Below are 15,491 nucleotides of genomic sequence, written 5' to 3'. Positions count from 1 at the left end.
AGGTGATAAATATCTGTGTAACTCTCTTGTAACGGAAAGCACCGTTAACAAACCAACCAAATCCAAGTGATGAGGGTAGGCTCACCCTCTGCCACCATGAATCTAATAATGCTTGACGCAATGTATGTAATAACATATACATACATACGAGTACATAACGCGAAAAATATACACAAAAATACAAATTAATTGAGAACCTTTCCCCTTTAGGGAAAATATATTTTAGATAGGTTTTTAATCTATAATTTCACCTTGAGATCGCGTCGCACACGGCATTACCTGCCCGCTCACACTATCATAGCAAGTACACGATGTTGCCAGATAATTATTATTTACATTTTGAGTAACTTTTGAGCCTGCGTGACACTAGTAATATTTTAAGTCGAATCGTAGCTTTCAAGAACATTGAAACTTTTTTTTTAAATTAAAACGCACATATTTTTTTATTAGAATGAATGAGTTGATCATACATCATTATAGTATGGTACCAATGTTTAACATAAAGGTACGTGTAACACGAAAAATAGTATATAAACGACTATTTGAAGATACTCCACACTTATATCATATAACATTCTTGTATGTTACAATTTGTATGGAATAAATTAATGTACTCACACGCATACATATATGCTTTACAGTGTTTTTGTGTAATTAAATCTGTTATTACTACCTAATTTTATAAATTCAGGCCTATCTTATACGATATAGTTTTCTACTATCTAGAGTTATCAGTAATAATAAGTTAGAACTATCGGAACAAATATTCTCGTATGCTCTCTCTCTATAAATGACAATAAGAATAGTATAAATACTTGTTAATTACTTGTTCCTTGATTACTCAGCTTTGAGTAATCAAGGAACAAGTGATTTATTTTAATAAAAAAAAACTTACTCATATCCCATCATTTATTATTTACATATTTTTACTTTTTCCTGTCCGATTGTGATTTGATTTATTTTATTATAATCCACAATTAAAAACGATTTGCATTAAAAATGTAACTGTTCGCGGTATAAACGTTACTTTTATAAAAAGGCTATGGCAACACTGACTGCATTTGTACTCTGTGGTTAGTATCATTTCATATGCCGTTGTCTATAGTCGTATGTGTCCACAGCATTATCAGACATAACCCTTTACGATAACGTATAGTTGTTTTATGACTGAAATGCTAACCATTTCGCCGCCAGTGATTGTGAATAACCAGTGATCAGTGTAACCTGATAGTGTAATTATCTTTTGCGTGAGTTTGTTTTCAGTTTATCAACGATTTTGTTACTCAAAATCGGGAGTAAAACAAGTATTTTAACGGAACTTTAGTCGTGCCGGATTTTCCATTGGATTACACGGTGAGTAGCATTCTGTTATGGTGTTTTGTTGATGGTAAACCTTAACGGTAGAAACTATCAGCATGATCACTTTCTGCTGATGCCTATCTACCTACTTATTTTACTTATAAACTTTGTAGCAACCTGTTGAGTTATTTCAAATTGATTATAACGGTTGTCCGTTAGAAATCCTGGGAATTAAATTAATATTATAAAAGATACAAATTGTATTATAGATTAGGTATTTATGGTAGTGAAAATGGAAATACATTTAATAAATAGGTACGTACGCTATCTGATAATGAAATTATTTATCATATTATCTTATCTTACCTACGCAGGTAGTTAATTCATAAGTAAAAATAGGTATACAAGTAAACAATATTTGTTTACTTGTTTAAGCTTATGTAGATACTTAGACAGATATGTAAATAGGTATTTTTTTTATGTGTGAAAATGGAATGATAACCCCCCGCCTGCGTTATTGGTATATGTTGGCGGGGCACCAGCGAGGGACAGGTGAGGATAAAATTGTCCCATCATAACTAATTTAATGATAATTAACCACGATAGTTTTTAGGGGAACCGTGTGGAGGTCGATCTGACAAGGTATATTGCTAACGATGGGGCTGTTACACACCCTTACTAATTCCTTTCCCCTTATTCGTATTGAGCAATATGTACTTAATAAATTACAAGCCGAAATAGGTATTTTTTATTTTATTTTAATGGATGATAATGGAATGATGACCCCGCCTTCGCTATCGGTATACACTGGCGGGGCACCAGTGAGGGATGATAGGTGAAGACGAAAAGGCAGGTCAGTTAGCCCATTGTGACGAAGTTTACGATTAATTAGTCAGACCTGGTAGGGTATATTGATAGCAATGGGGACTATCCTCCCCATTATTAACAATCCCTTCCCCCTAACCGAAATAGGTATTGTAAAATATATATGTATCTATACCTTACATGTACCATGGACATCACAATGTATAAATCGGGTCCTTTTTTTTATACAACTTAGAATGGCAAACAAGCTGACGGCCCACCTAATGGAAAGTGGTAACCGTCGCCTATAGACATGAGCAGTACCATGGACATGACAGAGTATACTGTTTCACCCGTGATACCCCCCATGCGTTGCCATTCCAGAGGACTATGTTAATCCTCTCCAAATGTTATTCCTCTGTACCCTGTAAATTCACGCCATTCTTTGTTAGTAACGGGGAGTAACAACCCCATTTCTGCAATATACACCTAGCACACACGGGACTACAAACTATTCTATTATTATCAGTTTTAAAAGTACCTGCCCAGGTCTATATCTGCCTAGAATAAAACCTAGAGGGAAAAGGAATTGTTAGCAATGGAGTTTGACAGCCCCATTGCTAGCAATATGCCTTATTAGGTCAACCTCCATGTGGTTCCCCCTGGAAACCATCGTGAACAATTCTTGTTGAATTCGTCACGATGGGCTAACTGAACTGCTTCATTCTTACCTATCATCCTTCACTGGTGCCCCGCCGGTGTATACCGATAGCGCGGGTGGTGTTACCATTCCATTATCATCCATTAAAAACTAGAATGAAACCTATATTATTAGTTGTAGATATGTATACCATGCGATAACTTGACTTAATTTTAAATCGATTTTAATGAATGTCTTTTCTATCGACAGCGTTTAGCTAATTCAGTGTTGGTCTCATAAAAACTGTCGCAATTAAATTGGCTGATTTTTCCAGAAATTTTGAATTGATAGACGTCAAACTCCGCCGTTATACGATTTAAAAGTTATTTGTATTGCTTTCTCGTAAATGTATTGTTCGAATGTAAGTCTCATTCGTGTCAACCTATATAATAAGTCTAGCTTTACGGTTGTCATGTCTCTTATTAGATTTTGCCTGCTTATAAAAACTTTCAGCGCCCATTTTTCTATAATTGCAAGTGCATATTCTTTTTTCGAAAACGCCAGCGACTTCGGTTTGACAAAATTAATACTGGCTAGTAAATTCTTATTTTAAAACAACTTAAACGCGCCGATCTTAGATTAAGGAATTAATTGTTTATTGTTGAACATAGGCTTCCCCTCTATTAGGGAGTTTTGCCAGATTTTTTTTTTATTGAATGATAATGGAGTGGTTACCCCGCCTGCGCTATTGGTGAACGCTAGCGGGGCACCAGTAAGTGATGATAGGTGACGATGAAAGCAGGACAGTTAGCCCATTGTGACGAATTTTACTAAATTTAACCACGATGGTTTCCAGGGGGAACCACGTGGAGATCGACCTGATAAGGTGTGTTGCTGGCAATGGGTCAGTTAGACCCCAATCCCTAGTTTTTTTTTTATTGGATGAAAATGGAATGATAACCTTGCCCGCGCTATCGGTATACAACGACGGGGCACCAGTGGAAATAGTAACCCCGCCTGCGCTAATGGTATACGCTGTAAGGGGCACCAGTGGAAGATGATCGGTGAGAATGGATGCAAGTCAGTTGGCCCACCATAATGAATTCGACAAGAATTAACCATGAAGATTTCCAAGGGGAACCGCATGGAGGTCGACGTGAGGGGGGTATATTACTAGCAATGTGGCTATTATATCTCATTACTAGTAATCGCTTTCCCCCCAACAATCCCTAGTTGCCACGCTTGGCATTAGCTTTGAGTTGGCAAACGCCCTCAACTATTACAGTTCCCTTAATCATCTCTTACGACATCCACGGAAAAAGAAGGGGATGCCTATTCTATGCCAGGACCACACGGTAAATTAATTATCAGACGGTAATAAATTACCAGAGGGTAACATAGGCTAAATATTATTTTCGAATAAGTTAGAGATCCCTATAACAATTGTAATAATGTAATGAAACTTAAGATATCAAAAATTTGCATATTAAAGCTAATATAAAATACTAATTTATCTATCTATTTACTCATGCGGAGTCGGGGCGGATCGCTAGTATGTAATATATATTAGTATGTATGCAGTGCCACATATGTACGTAGCTGGGTGAGTAGGTAGTTGTTACACAAACACTGTGACAGTTGACACGACAGAATTTGCATTACAATCTAAAACAGATGTCGTTTGCTGACGTTTAAAAATCCCATTATTTATGTATATTATAGGTGATTTTCAACAGGTGCGACCCCTGTTCAACTTATGAACTCTTTAAAGCAAATATTTCATTAATCAATAAATATTTCATTTCATAGGATCGTTCGAAATTATAATATATATATATATATATATATATATATATATATATATATATATATATATGTATATATGTATATATATGTTTATGTCGCGTGTGGTCCCGACCACTCCTTCCTTTCCCATGTGTGTCGTAAAAGTCGACTAAGAGACAGCCTCTAAAGCCTAACTGCGCTTGCAAATCCGCCTGTCAAGCGTAGCAGCTACTGGCGAAATCCCCCAAGGGGGAGGCTTATGTTCAGCAGTGGACAGTTAAGGGCTGATATGATGGTGATGATGATATGTTTATATACAGCATGGGATGGAAAAAAGTTAACGGACAATTTCTTGAAAAATAACATATAGTAACCGTCGCCGTATGTAGACATGAACAGCGTCATGTGTATTGGATATCACAGAATTCGCTACGACTCTTATGGTACCTCTCATACTACATTCCTGGAAACTATGGTTTTATACCTTCATTCTTTACTCATATACCATGTTGTTATATAAATAATACATTTTAAAATATTTACATATATGTACACATGATCCTAGAATTGTAACACATAATTTTAAAGCCTTCAGCTTGTCTGCCATTCTGTTGCATAAAAAATATATTTAACAATTACTTTCATTAGAATGACTAGGGGGAAGGGATTGTTAGTAATGGAGGCTAAGGGCCCAATTGCTAGCAATATACCAAAACCAAGTAGACTTCCACGTGGTCCTCCTGGAAACCATCGTGCTGAGTTCTAGGTGTATTCATCACAATGGGCTAACTGACCTGTTTTTTCATCCTCACTTATCATCTCTCACTAGTACCCAGTCGGTGTATACCCTTAACACGAACGGGGTCTACCATTTCATTGTCATTCATTAAAAAAAATAGGTTGACCCATTCACCCAAAGACTATTCAACGAATTTGAATTTAATTTGGTACACTGGTAGATTATATTTTATCTTAACACATATACATGTATACTTTGCGTCTCAACTGATCGTCATGAGATTTGGCATCTGAATAAGTACTATTTGCAATAGAGAAAGACAAACAAAGTTGCCGGTAAAAACTAGTTAATTTATGATACATTATCCATTTATATATATAATTAATAGTTACATTTATTTAAGTATAAACAAAATATTGCCATTCTTGACAATATTATAAATGTGAAAGTGAGTTTGTTTATTGCCTTATAGCGTCTTCATGACTGAACCAATAACTATGAAATTTTGTATACAAGTACTGTATGGGATGGAGAATTTTTATTCTAGTCACGCGGACGAAGTCGCGGGTAAAAGCTAGTAAAGAATATAATATGATAATACTGCCATAAGAATAGATAAATAACCGCATACTGGTATGACCATCATTACCACTTATCTGAGATCTCGTTGTCATCGGTGCCTAGCCTCGACCGTCTATAGAGACGGCTAGGTATGTTGGCAGGCCTGCGACAGACCTGTTTTCAAAGGTCAGCGTCCGCCACGCGCTGCAGTCTGCACCATACCACACCACATGACTAGGCAGCTTATAATGCACGAGCCTGCAACTCGACGTAGGTGCACTGTGGTATTATGTCGGACACCTAATAACATTGTTGTGGTGACCAAATAGAAATGCATCTTGTCTTTAATGAATGAAAATAAATGCTTATCCCCGTAGTCGTGAGTGATTTGCTTTTGAAGTCAGATTTTGAAGTCAGTTAAGTCCATCCTGACGAATCCACCATGAATTAGCCACATTAATGGTTAATTCGTCTATCACTTATACGTATATTTTATTACGATTATTGTACAATAGGAACAAAAAATCATAAAACTTAATGTTGTGATAATTTTGTGTTATTTGAAGGTCAACTTACTCTATCTCGTATCTTTCAAGGTCTTCAATGTAAGGTTAGATGCGAACACCTTACGCATTAATACAAATTAATATATGCTCCCAAAAGTACTTGTGTTTTATAATAGAGTTGTACAATCTTGTGACGAAGCCGACTTTTAAAATAATAAAAATTTTATACAATAATTCGAATTTATGAACGCCAATTTATCGAGTCCTCGTCACTTCGAAGAACATATGAACTGGTTGCAGTGATTTTAATCTCTGCAACCAATTCGTATAATTCGAAAATTTTACACTAAAATAACTAGGTATTTTATGTATTCAATATCGATATTTCAGAAGGAGGATTTGTTTTATTTTTATTTATTTATTATTAGGATTATCATAAATAATCGTATAACAGTACGAATTTTCATTTATTTTATGCGTTGATACTTCTAGGTAATATCATAGATTCATTTGTCCATTTCGTCAACATAAGGGCTGTGACAACTATCTAACTATTAATTTCTCTGTGAGTCATGAGAACATCCCGCCAAAATAAAGTTCTATTTTTTTTTTAAATATAACATTCGAAATTCAACTATTTTTTTTTTATATATATATTTATAATGTGGTAGGTAACAGAATTATGGAACAACAAAGGTCGAAAACACCGTTTTGATATCTGTATCGATAAGCAAAACCATGCTGTTCTCACGGTTGTTAGTTCATCTGAATGGGAGACGTGTGAATAGAACGGGGTGGCTGACCGGTCAACTCTCTACTCCACTGATGTCACGTTTGTGAACCGATCCTCTGATAAAACGGTAAAATGATAACGTGAATAATTTTCGTCGATTTTAAAAATCTTAGCTGGAAAAGTATACGAATATACAGTATAATATATACTAATAATTGTAATATGAACTGTGCAATAAATTGAGAATAATACCTGTTCCTACCTACTTTCTTTCTATTAGTCCTGCTTTCTGAGCTATATAAAATACATTGATTTAATGTAATACATGGTAAACCTAATTTTAACAGTAATCGAGTTGTCAATGACCTTTCTTGAAGATTTATCGAAACACAAAATGAGATTAATTTAGTGTCACTATACATAGTCTGCAAAATATCCTGCTGTCATCATGGTGTAGGCAAAGAAGATTTATGTAAATCAAATTCTAACACTTCTATTGTTTATTTATTATTATAGTTATTACTTGCAGTTTACAGATAATGAAACTCCAACACGCTACAAACAATTATAATTTTCGTGCATGTCAAATTATTTATATTTAAAATGTCTATTAAGTAATTATAAGAGATTATCCAGCCTATTTATAAAAATGTCAAATCTCTCTTAAACCTGTTTTACCTGTCTCTTTCTTTTACACTAAATTCACAATTCGAAATAAAATGACAAAGCCGTGTAATAGTTTAAAGATTTGTAAAAAGTTGTAGTTTTTAGGAATAAGCGGGTAATTTTATAATTTAAATTTGTATTAATGTTACATCAGCTATTACATTTTTCACTTTTTATTATTTCAGCGTGCATGTAGCATGCTGTTTTTACAACCTTCCTATTATCGTGAACACTAATCTTCATCTTATACAAACCTCTCTTAAACCTATTTTAGCTATAGCTTTTTTTGTCTTTTTCTTTTACACTAAATTTCTAATTTAAAATGAAGTGACAAAACGCTTTTAGATTATACGTAATCATTATAAGAATTTATAATATACCTACTCCATTGTATCATTATTTCTTAATGAGTAATATTAAATACCACAATACTAAATATCTTGAAACTTTAGTATTTATAATTATGTAATCGTCTCTACTTTTCGATTTTGTAAATAAATTATTGTCTATGTTAGTTAGACATTTACCTATTTTAAATTTGTTATTAGCAACTGACCATTTAATTTTAGTGTTTTATTGCACTTCATATTTCGAAATAAAATCATATGCAATAGGTTTCTTGAATTCACAATATTCTTATTTCAAAATCAGTATTTCAATACAATTACTGCCAGGAATCACTTAACTGGCGTGGTGAATTGTCACTTCGATAAAAAAAAAAGATTTGTATGAAATCTATGCAACCAATTCATTGAGTTTGAAGATTTTACCGTATAATGTAGTTTATTCTTTTGTGACGCTTTTGGAAATTGATGTTTTAGATAGAAGTATATTAGAAATTGTTATACAATGCTATAAATATTTTTTTTAAGCTTCTTGATGGTTAATTTTTTTTTTTATATACATAGACGACTTTTATAACCCTGTTATAACTTTCTCTGTGGTCATATCAGAAATCATGGGAATAGGAATAAAGGCTATACAGCTTTCTTGTATTTTTTATCTTATCCCTTTCTTTGTTTGCCACTATCCATTACGTGCGCCACGTGCTTATCATTTCTGATTATATTAAAAATTAAACAACCTTGGTACTAAACATTATAGTAAGATTATATTTATTATAATCTGACGCACTTTTCTCTTTTTGATTAGATTGTTTTAAGTATATTACCTAAGCAAGCATACCAAAGATAAAGATTTTCGTTGGTTTAGTCTTCCGTGGTGTTTTCGTGTGTGTAAACACCACGATAATTAAAAAAATAGTTGTATATCTTTTTTTATTATTCTTTCTGATGAATTTTTTACCAATTACTAGCAAAATAAATGCAAATGAAGTTCTTGCCACGTAAATGTTTTTTTTAATGGATGATAATGGAATGGCAACTCTGCCCGCGCTAACGGTATACACTTTCGGGGTACCAGGCTAGGGATGATAGGTGAGATGAAAGGGCAGGGACAAGAATTCAGCACGATTGAGGACGAGGTCAACCTGTTAGGGTATATTGTTAGCAATGGGAGTGGTAGTCTACATTACTAACAATCCCTTTCCCCCCTTTCGTGAAGGGTTAGGTACACGTGCAAAATAAAGGCCTCAGCTTATCTGATAACGCTGAACTTAAATCGATAAATCTATTTCAGATCAGGAAGTGAGTGACGTTAATGAGTCATATCGCTCGCGAAAATATCTTATCGGACAATAGCTGGGGCTGATAACGAGTTATAATACACTTTGTACCTTAGTATGGTGACGTGAAGTCTATGGGAAATGAAAGAGAATTTTCCAATAGCTTTTTGGAAAATTAAGTTAAAATACTTATACTCGCGACTTTGTCCATGTGACGTAGGATATGTTCATGGGCTGAAATAAAATATAGTAGCTTATGTTCTTCTTCGTTCCATGTATATAGTACGGTATTGGTTAAGCCGTTAACGTGCTGTTGGAAACTAACATTCATTTATTTATACGCATGTGGCAACTAGATACTTAATATTAACATTTTAATTTGTATGTGGCAACACTACACTTTCAACCTTTGCTTCCGCGAAACAAAATAAAGTAGCTTAGGTGTTATAATATAGTTTAAATTTCATTCAAATCCCTTCGGTCGTTTAAGCGTGATTAACTAACAAACACAGTACAGTAAATATAATATTATAATTATTAATACTTGAGGTTGAGGAAAGAGGTTTGTTTGAATCGAAGCATTTGGCGTTCCATTGTTTCTGCCTTACCTAATGGGAGACAGGCGTGACAGATATGTATGTATGTATATAATACTTGATATTCACAACGATTTGTAACACTGTGTTCATGTCTAAATTAAAAAGTTGATGTACATTACATTGTTTATTTAAAATTCAAAATAATTTAATTATCATTTCCATTATTTACTTATATTATTAATTTCTTTATTAAATTAATGACATTTAATTATTTAAAAAAGGTGAAAATGGAAGGGTAATCCCGGCTACGCTATCGGTATACGTTAACGGGGCACCAGTGAGGGATGATAGGTGAGAATGAAAAGGCAGATCAGTTAGTTTATCGTGACGAATTTCGAAAAAAATATCATAATAACCATTATGTCGTCTGGGAAGAATTGCGAGATTGACCAAATATGGTATATTGCTAGCAATGGGTCTGTTAAACTTTGTTACTAACAATTTATTTCCCCCCGTATAATATTTGTTTGTTTGTTTGTTTATAACACTTTATTGTACAGTAAAGACTTAAATTATAAGATACAGCGTTCTTAAGAAAAGAATGAGTACAATAGCGATACAATATTCATTCATTTACAGGGTAAAAATTTTCAAATGCCAAACCTTGGGTAACGCAAGCTTAGGTAAAACTCTTTTTTATTTTTATACGCCTTAGAATGGCAAACAAGCTGACGGCCCACCTGCTATAAATTTATAACCGTCGCCTTTAGACATGAGCAGTACTATGGACATAACAGAGTATACTGTTTCGCCCATGATACCCCCCATGCGTTGCCATTCCTGAGGACTCAGGTGTTATGTCTCTGCCGTATCCCACCATTCAAACCGAAACACAGCCATGGTCTAAGCCAACGACTTTTGTACAAAGTTTCCCTCTGGTAAAACAAGCTAGCTGTTAAGCTAGCAATAAAATAAACGTTAAAAGTAATAAGCTATCCAGACAATACACGCGAGCGCGGCGTAGGTTGCCATAACTACCGCCTTGTTTGGCTCTGACCCTGGTCCAACAATCCTGGTTACAGTATATGGGCCTAGTGAACGAACTGGTTCTATAGGGTTGTCTATATGTCGATTTAATCAAGGAATCAACGTTGTTTGTCATTCATTCTATTAGTACCTTTTTTAGCTAAATGTTCGAAACGGACATTTGAATAATCGAGATTTTTTTTATATTCATAAGGGAAAAAACAAAATACTTATTTGATTTCAAAAGTCCTTTCACTTATAGAAGTCTACATTATAAGCGTGTAGCATAAGCTGTATTTATTTTCAAAAATATAGAATTTTTGCACTATTTCTATACGTATGAAGCCAGGGCAGGTCACTAACTATATATATATATATATATATATATATATATATATATATATATATATATATATATATATATATATATATATATATATATATATATATATATATATATATATATATATATATATATATATATATATATATATATATATATATATATATATATATATATATATGTGTGTGTGTGTGTATGTGAATTATGAGCTTATTTACTTACATAATCTATAATATATATATGTAATTGGTGCCGTTTTGGAGGCGCGTGCGACCACAAACAACAGGACGCGACATTTATATATATATATATATATAGATAAAATCATGAAATTAATTAGTAAACTAATACTTTTTAACATTCCATCCGGATGACCCGGATTGAAAGAGTTTTCCAAATCGTTTTACTAATAACAGAGTTATGAGGTAACAAACATGCAACTGAATTGACAACTTCCTTATTTATTGAAGTCAATTGAGAATCTTTTAATCGAAGTAAGATCGAACTACGATTTTATAATTCAAGCATTAAAAATATGCATTACACATAATAATGAAGCAATAGTTGGAAGTATGTAATTCCGTCATTACATAAATATTGCGAAGGTATGTTTCAGAGCATGTCAACTTTCAATTCCTCTCGAACGAATGACTGGCCGCCATTTATTTAATTATGCAAATTGATTGATCGCTTCGCGTGCTTGTTTGATTTGTATTATAATAGTATCCGTCATTATGTAAAACTGTATTACTTATCGACATTTGAGCTGATCTAAATCAGGGGTTCCCAAACTTATTTTGTCCACTGTCTACTTTGAGAATAAATTATTTTTAAGCGCCCCATTTTTTCACCTACTTAAAAACCACTATTACTTCAAGATCAACAAATCGCCCCCCAAGCCTCTACACAACGCCCCCATTTTTTTCTGGGTCTCTTACCGCTCTACTTTAGGCCTGCAGCGATCACAAGAAGGCATTATCGCCCACTGGAAAAGGATCTAAATAGATATGTAAGTGTGTGTTTAAATATTTATTTATGCAACGTAAAAATAACAGACAGACTGACGGCCTGTTATTCCTCAGATGTTATTTCTCTGTACTCTATAAATTCACGCGAAATTATGACACCCATGAACAAATTTAATTTAATAGCTCCATTGCTAGCATTACATCCTATAAGGTCGATTTCCACTCGGTTCCTTCTAGACACCATCGTGGTAAATTCATTTAGAATTTATTACGATGGGCTCTATCTTTTTTTTTTTTTTTGTACGTCTATTTATTGTTTACTACTTTTAAATGGCATATCTGACAAGATTCAATTAATATTGACATTTCCGAGTTGATGTCATCTTAATTTTATCGCACTTTTTAAAAAGCATGTTCCTTTTTAAAAGGCCGGCTCACAATACCAACGGTATTGCAGGCAATACCGTTGGTATTGTGAGTGATCATGGGCGGCGGTAGTCACTTACCATCAGGTGAGCCGCATGCTCGTTTGCCCCCCGTGTTGTAAAAAAAAAACATTATTTCAGCCGTTAACTGTCCACTGCTGAATATAAGCCTTCCCCATAAGGGGAGTTTTGCTTGTAGTTACCACGCTTGGTAGGCGGGTTGGCAACCGCAATTAGGGTTTTAGAGATGTTTGAAGAGGGACGCTGCTGCCCATCCATCTTTTATTACATTTAAGTAATAATAATAATAAAACCTTTTTTATTACAATCGCTAATGCATTTACAATATTGCAGTAACAATATTGAATCTCTTTATCGCTTGTTAAATACGTTGTTTACACCTAAGTTACGTCACATAGATATATTTATGTATGATCAATTTAAATGTATGATAATACTGATATAATTGATGGGTATTATTAAATCTTCAACTTAACCCAGTGGCTCAGATAACTCGAGTGCCGGGAGCAAAGGTCAATTATAAATAAGTTTGAGAAATTCCTTAAAAACACGTTTTGAAATATATTTTTAACCGACTTAGGTAAATAGTTTTTTTTTATGCAACTTAGAATGGCAAACAAGCTGACGGTCGACCTGATGGAAAGTGGTAACCGTCGCCTATAGACATGAACAGTACCATGTGCATAACAGAGTATACTTTGTATAACATGGTATCTTTTGGAAATGGTATCTTTGAGGAAACAGTTCAGAGTATCTATTCATCTGTCTATCTTTACTGGTTCGCCCATGATACCCTGTAAACGTAGAACGAAAAATCACGTTAACGAAGTCGCGGGTAAAAGTTATTATTATTATACGAGGTTTGTCCGGAAAGTACGTATAAAAGTTTTTTAAAAATTTTATTTTACAATTATTCAGGTAAATCAATTTTATCCCCTTCAAAGTACTCCCCCTGTGACATAATGCACTTGTGCCAACGCCGTTTCCACTGTGAGAAGGCTCCTTGAAAGTCCTCTGGTTGTAGGTTTCTCAGCTGCCCCGTCGTAGCTTTTTTTATCTCATTTATGTCCCCCAAATGCCGCCCCCGAAGTACCAATTTGGTTTTTGGGAACAAGAAGAAGTCACACGGGGCCAAATCCGGCGAATAGGGGGGTGTTCGGTCACCGTAATGGAATTTTTACTCAAAAACTCACGGACAACAAGAAAGGTGTGGGCAGGGGCATTGTCGTGGTGAAGAATCCAACGCCCCTCTCGCGCCAATTCTGGACGAACTCGTGCCACACGAGCTTTGAGGCGTCTGAGCACATCGACGTAGAATTTTCCATCAACTGTCTGGCCTGGAGGGACGAATTCTTGATGGACAATCCCCCGAACATCGAACTCTTTCTCGGCCCTCTCTGAATCTTTTTAGCCACTTGTGGACGGTTGGTTCCTTCACAGCATCATCCCCATAAACTGTTCTGAGATCGGCAAAAATTTCACGGCCATTCTTGCCGAGTTTCGAGAGAAACTTGATTACGACGCGCTGCTCTTCAACGGAAGCGGGCTCCATGCCGACGGGGTTTCGTTAAGAGGTAACTTCACAGATGGCGTGACAAGCCAGTTCGCACCGCACGGCGGTCAGACCAGAACTGAAGCATTGTTAGGGACATAAGGAAGGGGTCCTGCGCTTACCTGGCCTCCCCACTCCTCTTTCTCGCATTCCAGAACACTTTTATACGAACTTTCCGACAGACCTCGTACTTAAAGGTTATATAACACATTTAAATACAGGATAAAATAGTTTTTTTTTTTTGATAAGTGAAAATGGTATGGTATCCCCGCCTGCGCTAACGGGATACGCTGGCCGAGCACCAGTGAAGGGTGATAGATGAGAATGAAAACAGGCCAGTTAGCCCATCATGATGAATTCATCAGGAATTGACCATGATAATTTCCAGGGAGAACCGCGAGGAGGTAGACCTGGTCGGGTATATTGTTAGCAATGGGATTCTCAGTCTCCATTACTAACAATCCCTTCAAAGGATATGATAGTTAAGGGATATAACTATCTTAAAGATAGGACTGGTTGGAAATGCTGCTAACATTAAATCCGCCTTTTGTACAATTTCTTTTGAATCAATTAAGTTATTTAAATAAAATATTATAAATATAATTTTTAATGAAACCACTAACATAACAGTCCGGCCTTAATACGATGTTAAGTGAATGTTTTAATTAGTGAAACTAAAACTGCGCAAGCGTTACCACACTTTAGATGTTATAAAGGTATCGTCCAGTTCGTAGTGCATCTGCACGTTACAAGACTAGACTAGTTTATTTATATACTACTATTTCGTTAATATATTATAATTGTGAACCCTTGTAAAGATGTTTAGATGTTTGTTACTCAATCACGCTTAAACAGTTGAACGGATTTGAATGAAAGGTACACAGTTGTGCCATATTTATCGTGTGTTACATTCTGATCTACGAGTAATTTACGCATGCAAAGGCGCGGAGTGCGACTAGTAATGGTGGGTAATATATACTAATAGGTGGGGAAGGGGCTGAAATAATAATAAAAAAAGTAAGTAAGTACTTTCTAATAAGAAATTATTATAGGGCATACGTAAATGTAATGTAAATTGGACTCTCTTTTTTGCTAAATACATGTAATATCTTGTAATGTGCGATGGGCCTTATAGAGCAGTCCGACACTACTTTCGCCATCTGTTACATTTACATACAATAAACACAACTGTTATCTTGTTTAGAGCGATCGTGTGTTCACCAGTGTCGTATTCATATAATTGTTAGGAGCGTTTAAAAT

The 15,491-nt window shown here is 34.8% G+C and overlaps 1 protein-coding gene across 1 annotated transcript in view; it reads left to right on the top strand.

Annotated features, from left to right (window-relative positions):
- Nucleotides 1-1,088: 1,088 nt before the first annotated feature.
- Nucleotides 1,089-15,491, top strand: part of LOC113512981 (echinoderm microtubule-associated protein-like 2) — a 104,591-nt gene continuing 90,188 nt past the window's right edge. The window contains exon 1 of the mRNA XM_052892654.1: nt 1,089-1,353. The gene's annotated coding sequence lies outside the window, so the exon portion shown is untranslated. The remainder of the gene's footprint in view (nt 1,354-15,491) is intronic.

The sequence above is a fragment of the Galleria mellonella genome, unplaced genomic scaffold (assembly GCF_026898425.1).
Source record: "Galleria mellonella isolate WM207_F2 unplaced genomic scaffold, CSIRO_AGI_GalMel_v1 utg1634, whole genome shotgun sequence".
Lineage (NCBI taxonomy): Eukaryota > Metazoa > Arthropoda > Insecta > Lepidoptera > Pyralidae > Galleria > Galleria mellonella.
The sequence above is the reverse complement of the archived record's forward strand: the minus strand, read 5'-3'. Positions and strand labels throughout refer to the sequence as shown.